Source organism: Rattus norvegicus, chromosome 1 (assembly GCF_036323735.1).
Source record: "Rattus norvegicus strain BN/NHsdMcwi chromosome 1, GRCr8, whole genome shotgun sequence".
NCBI classification, from domain to species: domain Eukaryota; kingdom Metazoa; phylum Chordata; class Mammalia; order Rodentia; family Muridae; genus Rattus; species Rattus norvegicus.
In genome coordinates, this window is record NC_086019.1 from 142892510 (window position 1) to 142907983 (window position 15474).

At 47.3% G+C, this 15474-nt stretch overlaps 1 long non-coding RNA gene across 2 annotated transcripts in view; it reads left to right on the forward strand.

The window, feature by feature from the left end:
• LOC120099866 (uncharacterized) overlaps positions 1-14743 on the forward strand; it is a 28124-nt gene extending 13381 nt beyond the window's left edge. The window contains exons 2-3 of one of the 2 annotated variants that reach the window (XR_010063078.1): positions 7717-13678; positions 14291-14743. This is a non-coding gene — a long non-coding RNA (uncharacterized LOC120099866). Of the gene's footprint in view, positions 1-7716 lie in introns of both variants that reach the window. The other variant, XR_005499264.2, reaches the window with a different exon arrangement.
• Positions 14744-15474: the final 731 nt, after the last annotated feature.

A 15474-nucleotide genomic window follows, 5' to 3' on the forward strand; every position in this document is an offset into this window, starting at 1 on the left:
GTGTGTGTGTCACTTAGCCCAGACATATCTTGAACTCCTGATCCTCCTACCTTAGCCTCCCTAGTGCTGGAGTTACAGGTACGTATTCCCCTCAATCAATTTGAGCATTCCTGTTAGTGGCAAAATAAATAAATAAATAAATATTTTTTAAAAAAAATGGCGACCCAGAGATTGGGACAGATTTATCCAAGATCTTGTAGCAGTTACAAACAGTGCAGTGTTGACTCAGCTAAGGCTGGGAAAGAGCCACCTTCTGTCATCTATGCATCAAATCCTCTGCTGTTAAACACTGCAGTGAGCAGGAGGTAGAGTGAATAAATAAATTAAAAAAAAAACATTGAAATTGTACCAGGTCCATGCTTCTGGCATTACATTTGAAAGTGTGTGAGCTCATGTGTGTGTGCATGTGCAAGTGTGCATGCGTGTGTGTGTGTGTGTGTGTGTGTGTTCATGTCTGGGAGGTAGCATATGCTTACTTGGGAAGAAATGTGTCTTATTCAGGAATGTCTGTAAAGAACCTTGTGTAACTCATTTGGTGGCTAACACCTGTAATGCCACACTCCAGAGGCTGAGGAAGGAGTGTGGATTTAAGGCCAGCCTGGACTACACAGTGAGTTCTAGGCCAGCCTGGGTTACAGACGGAAACCTCTTCCAAGAGAAGGGGTAAGGAGAGATGTGTGTGTGTGTGTGTGTGTGTGTGTGTGTGTGTGTGTGTGTGTGTGTGTGTGAGAGAGAGAGAGAGAGAGAGAGAGAGAGAGAGAGCGCATGTGTGCTGTGTTTGCCCATGGAAAGGTTAACACGTGTCTATAGACTGCATGAAGATATATTTGTGCCTGTGAAAGTGTGCATTCATGGGGTTCTATGTGTAAGGGGGTGCAGAATAGTAAAGAGCTATATGTATCTAGGTAGTGTGCTCATGTGTAAAGGGATAGCTAAGACTGGGAGTAACTACTTCTCCCAACGGTGTGCGTGGCACACATATACCTGGTCCTCTCCTGTCCACTAATTCCCCACTGCCTGCTTTTCCTATTCCTTCAGATGAGCCCTGAAGCACACTCATCCATGAGCCCCAAAGAAGGAGGAATGGAAAAGAGAGGGTGGGGGGGTCAAGGGGTGCTGGATCCAGGGTGTGGCCATGTCCCAAAGCCCAGCAGGCTCCAAGGGCTGCAATTAGGCAAAGCTTCTGGTCTGCAGAGGGAGGAGGAGGATTATAGCAAATTCATTTCTGTTTTCCAGCTCAGTAAGCCTGCAGCATGTCCCCATGTTAGCATGAGAATGAGCCAGAGCTCTGTGAACCCCTCCCCACCTGACCTGCTGACCCCTCTCCCCCCTCCCCACGTGAATAGCAGAACTCAGCCTGGACAGCCTCTCCAACCAGTGCCTGCAAAGCCAGTCCTACTCAGGGTAATTTAATATATTTTAAGCCCCCGGCGGCTTTATTTTCCCTCCTTTTTGAGTTTGTTTAAGGCATTCACGGCTCTCGCCCCGTCATTAGACAGCCTTATTTGACGGATGGAAAGAGCTGCTATGAGACCACAGCCCTTTGTGTCCCCCACATAAGCTGGGCTTCCCCGTAATTAGAATGGTATTCCCAGCCATTGAGGCCTTTCATGAGGCGGAACAAAAACTCCCCGAGATGAATATCCCCCAACTCTCAGCCCCCTGGATGGAAAAGGGACTGTGAGTTAAAGGGACGTCTGGGGGGGGGGGAGGTAGTCTGTGACCATGGACAGCTGAGATCCTGCCAGAAGCAGAAATTTAGAGGTCACAGGGAGTGGGCTCCAGACAAAGGTTGGTCAAGGTCTTCCCCAGGTACTTAGCCAGTCCTAGGACCTGCTTGGTTCAGTCTTTATGACAGAGGACCCTTGTATGCTCACAGAATTGGGGACATTGTTATAAGCTAGAATGTACATGTAAATAAAGCAGCTATGTGAGTCTCACTTAGAAACTTCACATGCAAACATACAAACACACACATCACACACAGTCTCTTTCACAGGCCTGGGGATTAGACTGTACACAGTCACATGGGCATGCATATATGTACACATGTATGCCCAGGACAGGGCCGTGGTGTCACAAACCAGGTTGGAAAAGAGTTGTAAATGTACACACATGTCACAACCACTGACCTCCAGACATAGAACCACACTGCAGTGTGTCTTGTCTGTGTATACACACAACATCCTGAGAGGATGTTGCCTGTGAACACATATTCTTGTGCATGCGTGCACACCCTTATATACCCTCAAACTGATCTTCTGCAGCAATGGGGCATTAACCAGCTCTTGTGCCCTGAAGTGACTCCATTCTTCTTTCCCAAAGATACAGACTCGCTTCTGACTGCCTTCCTAGGTCTATGGTTAGCCTGTGTTCAAACACAGTTTTACATGCACATCTGTGTGGATTTGTGCGCACTGTCTGTTCATACTAAACACAGGAACATACTGTGGAATGTCATGGAACCACAAAGCTGTTACATATCCTTGTGACCACAAATGCATTAAGAATGCCTCAAAAAAATACCAGTGGATCGGATTCTCTGGGCCTCAGATTTCCAATGGCTTTAGGAAGAAGACATCTCTGGTTTTTGAGTTTCTATTGGGGCTAGGCTTTAAGAATCAAAGGCAGGCATGTGGCTATCTGGCTGGTCAGGAGCTTTTCCACAGACGCTCAGAGGCTGCTTCTTGTCCTGGCAGAGGGCAAAAGGCAAATCCAGATTTCTAAGTGACAGACAGCCAGGCCCATTTTTGTGAGGATTTCAAAATAAGATGGGTGATCATAGCTATGGATACTATGGGTGGGGGCATGCGCAGTGAACTCAGCTTCTAGTCTGTGTCAGACCTGTACACAGGGCCTGGAGTACCGTGGCGAGTAATGCATACCATCAGTTAGGATACAAGGTGCCAGGGAAGGCTGGGGCCAGGAGAAAAATCACAGAATGCATATCTGACTTCCACATTGCAGTGAACCTTTTTCTTTATTTTGTTTTTGTTTTGTTTTGTTTTGGGGTTTTTGGGGATTTTTTTGTTTTTGTTTTGTTTTTGTTTTTGTTATGTTTTATTTTGAGACAAAGCTTCTTGTCTCAAAATTCATTGCGCATGCCCCCCACCCATAGCACCTGTGGCACTTCACCTTTTTTGAAATCCTCACAAAAATGGGCATTTACTGCTTCTCCTGGATGTCACTTAGAAATCTGGCTGTCCTGGAACTCGATCTGTGGACCAGGCTGGTCTTGAACTCACAGATATCTGCCTGCCTCTACCTCTTGAGTACTGGGATTAAAAGTGTGTGCCATTGGCTGGAGAGCTGGCTCAGTGGTTAAGAGCACTGACTGCTCTTCCAGAGGTCCCGAGTTCAATTCCCAGCAACCACATCTGTAATGGGATCCGATGCCCTCCCTCTTCTGGTGTGCATGAAGACAGCTGCAGTGTACTCACATAGGTTAAAAAAGGGAAAAAAGTGTGTGCCACCACACCAGGCTGGAGGGGACCTTTTAATGTCCTGTGTCCAGACCACAGTTATGGTACCTTGGAAGTGCCAATGAGAGGAGAAAGTGGCACCCTCAGGCTTTCTCACAGTGGCATCCTTTCCCACAGGGGACCCACACCACAGCACTTTCAGCCCAGGGCAGAGCTATATTCAGGAGCTTGGTGAGGGCAACTGCTGCGGACCCTAGGAACAAGGATGAGGTCGATGATTCTGCTTTGGCAGAGAGCATCAAAGAGAAGTGGACCAGTCCTCAAATCAGTCAATTGTTTGTTTGTTTGGTTGGTTGGTTTGGGTTTTGAAAACAGGGTTTCTCTGTGTAGCCTGGCTGTCCTAGAACTCATTCTGTAGAACAGGTTGCCCTAGAACTCAGAGTGCTGGGATTAAAGGCACTGCTGAACGCTGCTTTATTTTTATTTCAATTTTCAACTATGCGCTTGTGTTCATGTGGGTATGTGCTTGTGAGTGCAGATGCCAACAAAAGTCAGAAGAGAACTTCAGAGCCTCTTGATCTGAAATTACAGATACTTGGGAAATGCTGGACAGTTCGTCTGTATTAGTACACACTCCTCAACACTAGTTTCCTCTCCAGCCCCAATCTGCAAGTTGTTTTGTTATCGTTGTTGTTGTCGTCGTCGTTGTTGTTTAGGTTTTCAAGACAGGGTTCCTTTGTGTAGCCCTGGCTGTCCTAGAATTTGCTCTATAGACCAGGCTGGCATTGAACTTAGAGATCTGTCTGCCTCTGCCTCCCAAATGCCGGGATTAAAGGTGCGCACCACCGCTGCCTGGCTAAAACCTTATCTTCTCTTGGAAATGTGGGTGACGTTTTTACTCACGCTACAGCTGCTGGTGGTACAAATGATCACGAAACCCCAACAGCTCTGTCTGAATAAAACATCTATCTCTCTTTGTAGGAAAAAGTTATAAAAGATTATTTAGAGAATAAGGGATATTTTGAAGCTATTCCTAATGTGTTTTTATTATTTAATTTAATACTATGTAACCCTGGTTACCTAAACTTGATGTGTAGACCAGGCTACTATCAAACTTGTAAGTCACCCTCCTATAGTCCCCACCCCCTCCTGCTTTTCAAGACAGGGTTTCTCTGTGTAGCTCTGGCTGTCCTAGAACTCGCTCTGTAGACCAGGTTGCCCTTGAACTCAGAGATCTGCCTGCCTCAGCCTTCTGAGTTCTGGGATCAAATGTGTGTGCTACCACACCCAGCTCACCAAAAGTTTCTTGTTTTTAATTATCGTTAGTTTGTTGATCACAATGTTCCTTGGTATAAGGTGGGGATTGGGGTCTTAGCTCTGGAAATTACCTCAGTTTAAAACCTTTCCCCAGTTTTGTGTGACCTGGGTACTAATTTTTGGGAGCGTGGGTGCCTTCAGCCTTTAAATGGGGAGGGTAACAGTCCCACCCTGATGTAAGGGTTGTGAGGGGTAAGTGTGTCAATATAAAGCCCAACAATGCCTCATGTATACAGTGTGCACTCAATTAGTGTTAGCCTTGGCACTTGAAACTAGAGTTCTCAGTATTTATTGGGCAGACCAGAGCATTTAAATTTTTTAGTCTTTGCATTCAGGATAACGTGTGAAAATAAGATCTTGGCAGTGTCTTATGAGTTACTTGGTCTGAGGTAGAGACGAGGTGAGAGAGCAAATTTTAAGCATAGAGTCCCTTCAAATTAAAATTTCAGTGAATGGAGTGTAACTCTTCCATAGAGCACCTCTCCGATTTGTGTGATGCTAATTATATTACTAGAATACAATAATATATTGCTATATATTGTTTATATATTATATTATTAGAACACAATAATATATTGTTATGTATTATTTGTAAATTATATTACTAGAATGCAATAATAATGAGGAAGAAGAAAAGGGGTGGAGGAGGGGATAGAGGGAGAATGGAAGAGAGGGAGGAAGAGAAGGAGGGAGGGAGAGAGGGAAGAAGGGAGGAAGGAAGGAAGAGGAAGGAAGGATACGTAGCACGCGTTCTGCGTTTGCTCAGGTTGTTACCGCGGGAGTCAGCAGGGGGAGCCCAAGGCGCCGGAGCACGCAGGCGCCAAGAAGGGAACTCGCAGAGAATTATACGTGACTCTCAGCACCTACTGTGTGCGGTGTGTACGCTGGAAGACCAGGAATTTGGGATTTCTGGTAGCCAAATGAGGTTCCCTAAGATAAATTTAGAGCTCAGACTTCCCTAGCCCGAGGGCACTTTCGATTCAGCGCTGCTTGAGTCCTGCAGAGGTCTGGGCTGCTGCAAGTTCAAAGTCAAAGACAGTCCCCAGGACACTGAGGAATTAATAGCGACCTGTTCTTAGCGTGCAGTCTCTTCGCAGTGCCCCCAGTACCCGCTCGGAGCAGGCACTCACTGTTATTTCTGAGGACTGGAGGTGCGGCGCAAAATGTCTTCACTCCTGGCAGTGTGGAGGTGAAAACCGCACCCAGTCTCCCTCCCTTAACACACTCCTGCACGGTCCCCACCCTACACTGGCAGGGCTGGGAGGTGGCGTCGACGGTGTCATTCCAGACTTCATGTTTTCCCATGCCAGGTTTCTTGTCCACTACCTTGCGCTGGCAGGTGGGCCACAGAAAGCAGACCTACTCCAGGAACCTGGTACGTCTGCAGAATGAGTGCAGCAACATGTAATGTGTAATAGTTGTTTTCGCAGATATTTTTAAATACCAGAGCTCCTGACAGTCCATCATTCCAGCTAATTAAAAATCAGTTGCCTCTCGGTTTCTAAAAATGCCAGAATTAGCAAGACGTGGAAAGATGGTAGACTTTTTTTTTTCTTTTTTTCTTTCTTTCTTTTTTTTTTTTTTTTTCTGGCTCCCGAGCAGACAGGTACACCCGGGGCAGGGAGTGGTGGGACGTCTGCAACTGCCAAGGAGACGATCCAAAGGGACTCCTTTGCTTGGTTTAGCATATGCAAAGATGGAGGGGTCCTCATAATGAAGTGGCTTCTACCCTAGCACTGTGTGGAAAACTCTTCCCAGGCCGCTTCATTTTCTATCCCACCCCTCCTCCCGCTTCTGCTCATCAGGATCCAGAAGGGGGCTCCTGTCCTCTCAGATACTGAGGCATGGGTGAGTTCGAGACCCCAAGTTCCACACTTTCACTAGGTGACCTTAGCTGGGTTATTTAACCTCTTCAACCCATTGGGCTAAAACAAAAATGTCAGATGGAGGATGCAGGCTCCTTGTAGGGGACATTGAGGCACCATGGTGAAGGCGCTGCTGAAATTTTGTCTTGTTTAATCAGAGAAGCCCCATTCTCCTGGTGCTTGGGTGAAGAAGCCAATGTTTTGATGAAGGGCAGCTGGATCCTCTTGTTCCTGGGGCAGTGAGCAGACGTCTTTATTAGTTCCTTATGCCTCTTTCGGTGTCATATCTGAGAGGAATCAGACATAGTGGTACGATGCCGGTAAATCCCAGCACTTGAAAAAGGAGGCAGGAGTTTGAGACCAGTCGGGACAATATAATGAACCCCCCCCTCAAATGGCAACAGTAACAGTTCTGGGGGGTGGCAAGGGGTATTGATGGTGACTGGCTGAAGGCTGAGGCCCTTCACTACAAGTCTTGGTTTAAGGAAGTGGAGAAAGGTAGGACAGTTGACTTCCAGGCCTCACTTTTCCCAACTGTAAAATGGGATTGTCTGTTTTACAGATGAGAAATGGTTGCTTGGGGCTCAGTAGAAGTCAGAAGGGTCTGGAAAGATTCTGGGAAGTAGCTTGGTTGGGGCTTGGAAAAAGGCTTCTTCTAGGCATCTTTTGGTGTAGACTGTTTCCAAGAGAATCCTGGGACCAGTAGTTTGCTTGGACAACCAGAGAGGGACTTGGTTGTCCTCTATTTCAAAAATAGAGAAACTAAGATTGAGACCATCAAAGAGAAATCGACTTCACTGAATGATGGAGACAGGTTTCCTCAGAGGCCTGAAGCCTTCAGAGTCACACCAAGAAACCCCGTCCTAGGCATGACCATGTTTGTGTATTTGCCCACTGTTTTCTAAGGGAGTCAGTCAGTGTGCTGGACAGAGAGTCAGTCAGCGTGCTGGCCAGGGAGTCATGTGTGAAGCTGGACATTAACAGAGAAGTTGTAGTTTGTGGCAGGCTTAGCACTGTGGCACTAGTGTTGATCCAAGGAGGGCTCCCACAGGTAACTTAAGGGAAACAGCTAAAGTGGACATCTCACTGGAACTTCTTTTCCCTCTCCACAGGGAAGTTGAGAAAAAGCATGTCTTTGGAGGCTGGAAACCTGGAGGTCATTTCTGAGCAAGAAATCAGGAAGCCTTCGGGTCTTTGATCTCTGCTCCCAGCACCTCAGTAGAGATGGTTCCAGGGAAGAGCCTGAGAGGGAGATTTATTCAGTTCTAGAGCCCCAACGGCACCACCCAAACTTGGAAAAAGAATCATGTTGATCACCAGAGAAGGAATCTCATGGGAACTAGACTTCGTTCAGGAGGCGCCAGTAACAAAGAGGCTCTGGGATTGCATCCTGACTGCCCTGGAGGGAGGATATGACCATTGGCACATGAGGCTATGAGGCAACTAGACAGCCCAGTTCTCAGAGAAGCATCTCCGTTCTTCCTTCTCCAGGAGTTTAGCTTGGACAGCAGAGACACACCACAGCGGTGCAGGGCAGAAAGTCCTGTGGTTAGACCGCGCCCCACACTCTCCCACCCACTCCTCCCCACAACTTGCGTCAGACCCGGCTTCGTTTTTAATTCTCCAGCCTTGGGAATGACAGACTTAATTCAGAGGTATTGCCCTTGCGCCCTCCCCGACCCCGCACCGCATCCCGAGTCCTGTGGTGCGTGTGGGGCTTGTGTTCACTCAGAGGCCATCAGACGCTGTGCGCGGTAGTTTTCTTCTCTTTAGAAGGTAGCAAACTGTTTTTAAAGGTGGGATCTTTACAGACGAAGGATGCCAAGACCCATTCCCCAAGATGCGGGGCTCCGTGGAGTACGGGGTGGGGGAATGTGTAGGAGGTTTGATTAGTCTGGTTTCTGGTCAGAGAGCCTCGCAAGCCTAGCCGGCTGAGAGCTGTTCTTTTAGTGGTGCTGAAAATGAGGCCAACTCTGCCCATTTGCCTACAAGCTGTCTATAACTCAGCCACCACCCTCTTTCCTGCTTAGAGTCACAAGCTAAATGATTCACTATTGTCTGGCAACAAATCCCGGTAACCACCTAATGGATCTGATTGCTTCCAGTTGTAATCCCCCCCCCCATTCTTTCTCTACTGAGCATCGAGTGGTTTTTTTCTTTCTCTTACTCTTCGTTGGTTTGAATATTTAAAAATTATGTTTGTCTATCTGTCTGTCTATGTTTTTTTTTTCGAGGCAGGGTTTCTCCGTGTAGCCCTGGCTGTCCTGGAACTCTGTACACTAGGCTGGCCACAAACTCAGAAATTTGCCTGCTCCTGCCACCCAAGTACTGGGATTAAAGGTGTGCACGTACCATTATGCCTGGATGTTGTTGTTGTTGCTGTTGTTGTTGTTGTTGTTGTTTATTAATGTGTAGGGTATATATCCTGCTTGCATGTACGGTGCCAAAGGAGGCCAGACGAGGGCACTGAATCCTCTGGAACTGGAATTACAGGTGATCGGAGGTGTGTGTGTGCTAGGATTCAAACTCGTTTCTCTGGGAGATCAGCCAGTGCTCTTAGCCACTGAGCCAATCTTTCCAGCTCCCTCCTTTTTTCCAGACTTGCCTCACATAACACAGGCTGAGGCTGACCTTGCACTTCTGATCCTCTGGCCTCTAACTTCCACCAGCTAGGAACACATGATGCCACGCCTTTCCCACCGCATGAGTGTTCTTCTTGCTCCCTCTCAGGATGCACAAGCCAGGCATATACCATCCTGCTAAGCTACACCAGCAGCACTGGAATGGCTCACATCCTCTGCTTCCCTTTCTTTCTTTCCTCTTTTCCTTTGTGAGACAAAGTCTCAGTTTGTAGCCCAGGCTAGCCTGGAACTTTCTACATAGTCTGAGATAGCCTAGAACCTGCAATCCTCCTGCCTGTGTCTTGCAAATGCTTGGCTTACAGCTATTGGTGATCATGCTCAGCTAAAGTGGCAAGGGCATACTGATCAAGGGGCACAACTGATCACCTCTCAAGCATATTACAGTTTTCATGTCATTCAAAATAAAACAAAGTTCTTGCCAAAGTAAGGAGGTCCCTTCTCTCTGGCAATAATCTAGTGGCTGCCTCCTCTCACCTGTCAGGATGGGGCCTTTACCGAGCCCTGGCTTAATTCTGGTGTATTTTGAAGATAAAGCCATTAAGATTTGACAAGGAACCTGGATGGTGGTAAACACCTTTAAAATCCCAGAGGCAGGCAGATCTCTGAGCTCAAGTCAAACATGGTCCACAGAGTGAATTCTAGGACAGCCTGGGCTACCCAGAGAAACCCTGTCTCAAAACAAAACAACAACAACGACAAAAAAAGAAACAAAAAACCAACCTCCTCAAACCCAAAACAAACATACAAACAAAGATTTGCCAAGAGGTGGGAGGTAAATTGTGGGAAGCCTGTGGAGCCAGGCTGCCTGTGATCATACTTATTATCCAGACCTGCGCGTCATTTTGCCTCTAAAACCACATCATGGTGAGATGGCAGGAAGTCTCTGGTAACATCCAATGGTGCTAATCCTGCTGCTGGGGACCTTGCCCACCCTCTGATATACTTAATCCCCATCCCAGCCCCGTTTCAGGAGAGTAAGCACATCACAGATGTGAAGCGAGTGGCCCGGGGTCACACAGCTGGAAAGTTAGAACTCCAGCTCCACAGAAAGGGGCGAGCTGGTGAGCCCGCAGACGTCATCTCCGGCAGAGGCATGAGGGTGCTGACCCTGGGCTCAGGCAGCCTTCGTGTAATCCCAACTCTGCCAGTTACTGACTTAACCTCTCCACGCCTGCGTTTCCTTGTCAGGAAGAGGTGGTGATCCCCTGCCAGCCTTGCTGTGAAGACTGAGGAGACAATGTGTATGAACTGCTGTTATCAGTACTGTTCTTCCTGCTCTAAATCTGAGCTCCTCCCTGACCATGGCAGGCAAGTCCAGAGGGTGGCGAGAGAAGCCAGGCTGAGAATTTCTTGCCTCATCATCCTCTTGGGTAGGAGCAGAGGGGGCAGAGGACAGAGGAGGGGACGCGTGACTGCCTGGGCTCCTAAGCAATTTACTGGAAGAGCTCATTTGGCAACTCTGATTCCAAGTTAATTAAAGATGGCCACTAGGGGTCATTGCCATGGTGACAATTAGGCCAGAAAGAAGCCTCATTAAGGTGCGGTTTTAACTAGGCCAGTCGTTTTTAACCTAAGGTCTGTGGGAAAGGGAGTCAGCTTGCTCCTCTTCTCTCCTCTGTGTTCAGATCCATTTCCAGACAGTTCTAGTTGAGGAGGGAAGCAGAGGAGGAGTCCTGGGGCTGAGTCCCCCTTGAGTACCAGCAGGGCAACAGGTTTCTCTGTGACACTCACCCTGTCTGCCTTAGGGAGGGTGGAGGCCATGATGTCAGAGCAGGCAGAGAGGAGGGGGATTTTGTTCAGAGAGGTGCAGGATACCCAATCTGCTTCCCAAACTGAGTGAGGCAAGCCGTGTAGTGGGTGATAAGTACATGAAACATTTCTTTGCGTTGAATTGAGAACGCTAGGAGCTTAGAGCCTGTCTCAGTTCACAGCACTGTGATGCATTGAGCCAGGCATGGTGGTACCCACCTCCTATCTCAGTACTGAGACAGGAAGATAGCAACATCCAGGCCATCCTCACCCACACAGTGAGACCTTCATAGAGGTAGACTGGGGACCGAGACTGGTGAGATGGCTCAGCCTTCAACTTGCGCTCTCAACGTGGACCTGCCTGGGCTTGGTATCCAAACACACATGGCAACTTACAATGTCTGTAACTCCAGTTCTAAGGAGCTCAGTGCCCTCTTCTGGTCTTTATGGGCACCAGACATGCTTTTAGTGCATTTACATACATGCGGGTGAAACTCTCATACACATAAAATAAAAACAAACAAATCTCTTTTAAAAAAAAACAAGAAGCTGGGCTGAAGGGACAGCTCTGCAAATAAGAGAGCAGGGTTCAGTTCCTACATGGCGCTCATAAAAGTCTGTAACCCCAGTTCCGATGCCTTCTTCAGACCTCCACAGACACTGCAAGCGTGTGGTGTACAGATGCTCACCCAGGCCAAACATCCATGCACCTAACAATAAATGGATAAATACTTTAAAAAAAAAAAAAGACTAAGGGGCTGGGGAGATGCTTCAGTCAAAAAAGAACTTTCCATACGAGCATGAAGGATTGAGTTAAGATCTGCGACACCTGCATCAGAGCCAAGCGTACTGATGGACATCGGAATCCCAGTAGACAGAGCCAGGGACAGCTCTGAATGAATCCATGTCCATGAGAGACCCTGTCTCAAGAAATAGAGTAGAAGGTTCCGAGAGATGACACACCAGTTAAAAGCATTTGTTATTCCTGGGAACTGGGGTTTGGTTTGTAGTACCCACACAATGGCTCATGACCACCTATAACTCCAGTTCCAAGGGATCCAGTGACCTCTTCTGACCTCCAAGGACACAGAGCATGCATGTGGTGCACATACACGCATGCAGGCAAATCACAGACATGTGTAAAATGAAAACAAATACGTCTTTAAAAATAAATAAAATGGGGGTTGGGGATTTAGCTCAGTGGCAGAGCGCTTGCCTAGCAAGCACAAGGCCCTGGGTTCAGTCCCCAGCTCCGAAAAAATAAATAAATAAATAAAATGGGGCTGTAGAGATGGCTCAGCGGTTAAGAGCACTGACTGCTCTTCCAGAGGACCTGAGTTCAATTCCCAGAATGGCTCACAACCATCTGTAATGGGATGCTCTCTTCTGAAGAGAACTACAGTGTACTAACATATAAATAAAATAAATAAATCTTTAAAAAATAAATAAGGGGTTGGGAATTTAGCTCAGTGGTAGAGCACTTGCCTAGCAAGCGCAAGGCCCTGGGTTCAGTCCCCAGCTCCGAAAAAAAAAAAAAAAAAAGAAAAAGAAAAAAAAGAAATATTTAAAAATAAACAAAAGGAAGAGTACCTGAGGAAGACACTTGACTGCACGCATGTGTTCAGTGTGCACCTGAATGCAGACATGAATTCACTCAAGAACACACACAAAGAAATAGAATATAGTTTCTCCTCCCGGTAGTAATATAAATGCACTGGTGAAAACAAGACGATGTCCCAGGAAAGCATAAAAAGAGCCCATTTCCTGCTCTTCCTCGCCCCGGACACAATGTCTGCTGATGTTGTCCATGTGATAATCGTGGCACAGGCTATAGGGAGCTGGAGTCAAAGACCAAAGACGGGAGGAAGGGGACCTGAGATTTGGCGTTTGTGTCCTTTTCTACTGTTTGTACTTTATTGGGAATAATGTCAAATAAATTGTAGTGGGAATACCGACGAACGTCACATCCTTCTGAGCATGGAGATGGATTGCACGTTTTTCTCTACAAAAATACGGGTCGCATTGTACATACGAGTTTGAAACCTGAATTTATCACGTCAAGATAACGAGATGTCTTGAATGCTTTTCCAGGATGCTGCAACTTCTTACTTTTTTTTTTTTTAAAGCACATTGAAAACTGTTCAAACTTCAAAGGCTAACAAACAGACAGGCAAGCTTCTTACCTGAGCCTCCCTGTCCCCTTTCCCCTCCACAGGAGCAACCTTGAAGGTCCGTTTCTTTCTCCATCCCCCATCCTTACGTCCCTCCCTCCCTCCCTCCCTCCCTCCCTCCCTCCCTCCCTCCCTCCCTCCCTCCCTTCTTCCTTCCCTCCTTCTAGTCCAAACTGGCCCGGCCTTGAACTCAGCAAGTAACTGAAGATGGCCATGAACTTCTGATCTGCCTACCTCCACCTTCAGAGTGCTGATATTACAAGCATGGAATTGAGTTATCACCAGGAAACTTCACCAAATTACGGTGGGCATAAATATGCCCCAAATAAGCTAGCTGGGGTCAGGCTCTTGAAGTGTGAACCAGCACCAGTTACTGTGTTGAACCTGGACAGAATTCTCGACTGTCCTGCACCATCACTCTACTGGCTGGGGTGTTCGCAGAGAACCCCACAAGTGCTTTGCTGTGGATCAAACCCGGGGCCTTTACACAGGCTGGGCAAGTACACTACCAAGTGAGGTTCATCCCTAGGTCTTCAATAGCCATTTCTCTTGCACTTATCTGTAAACGTTCTATGTGGGGACAGGCGCAGATATTTTCTCATATATCTATCTGTGCAGCAAAGTTAGTAGACGGTTCACCTGTCCTGTATTTAAATATTCATGATATGAGTTGGCTTCATATCAGTGCGTGTAGTGCTGTCTTGATCTTTTTCTAATACCTGGCAGTCTGCAGCAGCGAGGCATCATGTATGAAGGAGAGGTGACTCTGGCCACATGGTCTTTGTGTCCAGCATTAGACAGGGTGGTCAGCACACAGAAGCACTCTAGAAATGGTCACAGCAGGTGAAAATGTGGGGAAACAGGGGGATGGGGGTTAAAGGAATGATCAGGATCTCATGAATGGATCTGTGGCCTTGATGGAAGCTTTCACTTCCTCTCCTCTGGGATATGACCCCCTAAAGACCCTCACATGAGATCAGGCTTCGCCATAGGGATCCTTATCTTACAGGCTAGGACACCTAGTTACAGGACATCCTTGGATATCATAGCATGGGCCATTGCTCATTGAGATCATCAAAGACTCACAGCCTCTTGTCTTTTCTGCACACTGGCTTTATCTTCAGGAATATTCTCATGACTGCAGAATGCCTGCCAGAAGCCACCCATGTCACTGAGGGCAACCCGCAAAGAGTGAAGAGGACGGAAAATGTTCCACCAAATCCACAGAGCTATCACCAAAGGGGAAGAGCCGTCCAGTGACAGACGTGAAGCAACCATTCTTAACCCTTTAGTGCCCCCTTTCCATAACAAATCTTCCAGAACTCACATATTGAGTTAAAATAAATCAAAGGTCTGTAGAGAGGGCTCAGCAGTGAAGAACACACTTGCTGCTCTTGAAGAGGACGGGAGCTCGATTCCCAGCACCTACACAGTACCTTACAGTTACCTGAAACTTTGATTCCAGGGGATCCAATGTCCTCTTCTGGCTTTGCGGATACCAGGCACACATATAGTGCAAAGACGTACATGCAGATAAAAACGCTTATAAAATCAAAGTAAACAAAATACTCAGAAAATGTCAATGTAAGTTTTTAAGTATAAACAAACAAACAAACCCCACCTAAAATCTGGCATGGCATGGTGGCGTAAACCCATGGTCCAAGCTACTTTGGAGGGTGGAGAAGGAGGACATGAGTCCCGGGGTTTGTGGCCAGATTGGGTCAAATAGCCAGATGAGCAGCGTCTCTGGCCGTCCCTGTGACAGTTAATCTTCACTGTCGGTTTAGCTGCATTTAGAGTCATGGCTCAGAGGTTAAGAACGCTGACTGCCCTTCCACAGGACCCGGGTTCAATTCCCATCACCACATGACAACTCACAAGTGTCTGTGACTCCAGTTCTAGGGGATTTGACACCTTCATACAGACATGCAGGCAAACACCAACACACATTAAAAAAGTAAAAATAGAGTCACTCAGGAGACACAATTTTGGATTGTGTCTGTAGAGAGTGTTTGCTTCTGTTCCACTAGGCAGACATAGACCTGAAAAATCTGACACTGGAACTGAACCCTGCTTGAACAGAAAAGTTTCCACACAGCTGTGTCATATACTGAATATCTATCCCAGCACCCCAGCACCCCAGCACCCCTCTACTGCAGTGCTCACGCTCAGGAAGGGGTCTGGCCAACGTGGTGCCCAGGTTTTCTTTGCTGTTGTCTACTGCTGCTGTTCCCTGTTTTTCCCGATACTCACAATGGCTCTCTGCCTGCCCTGTGGAGGCCATTCACCAGGGTGAAGGTAGGCTTTG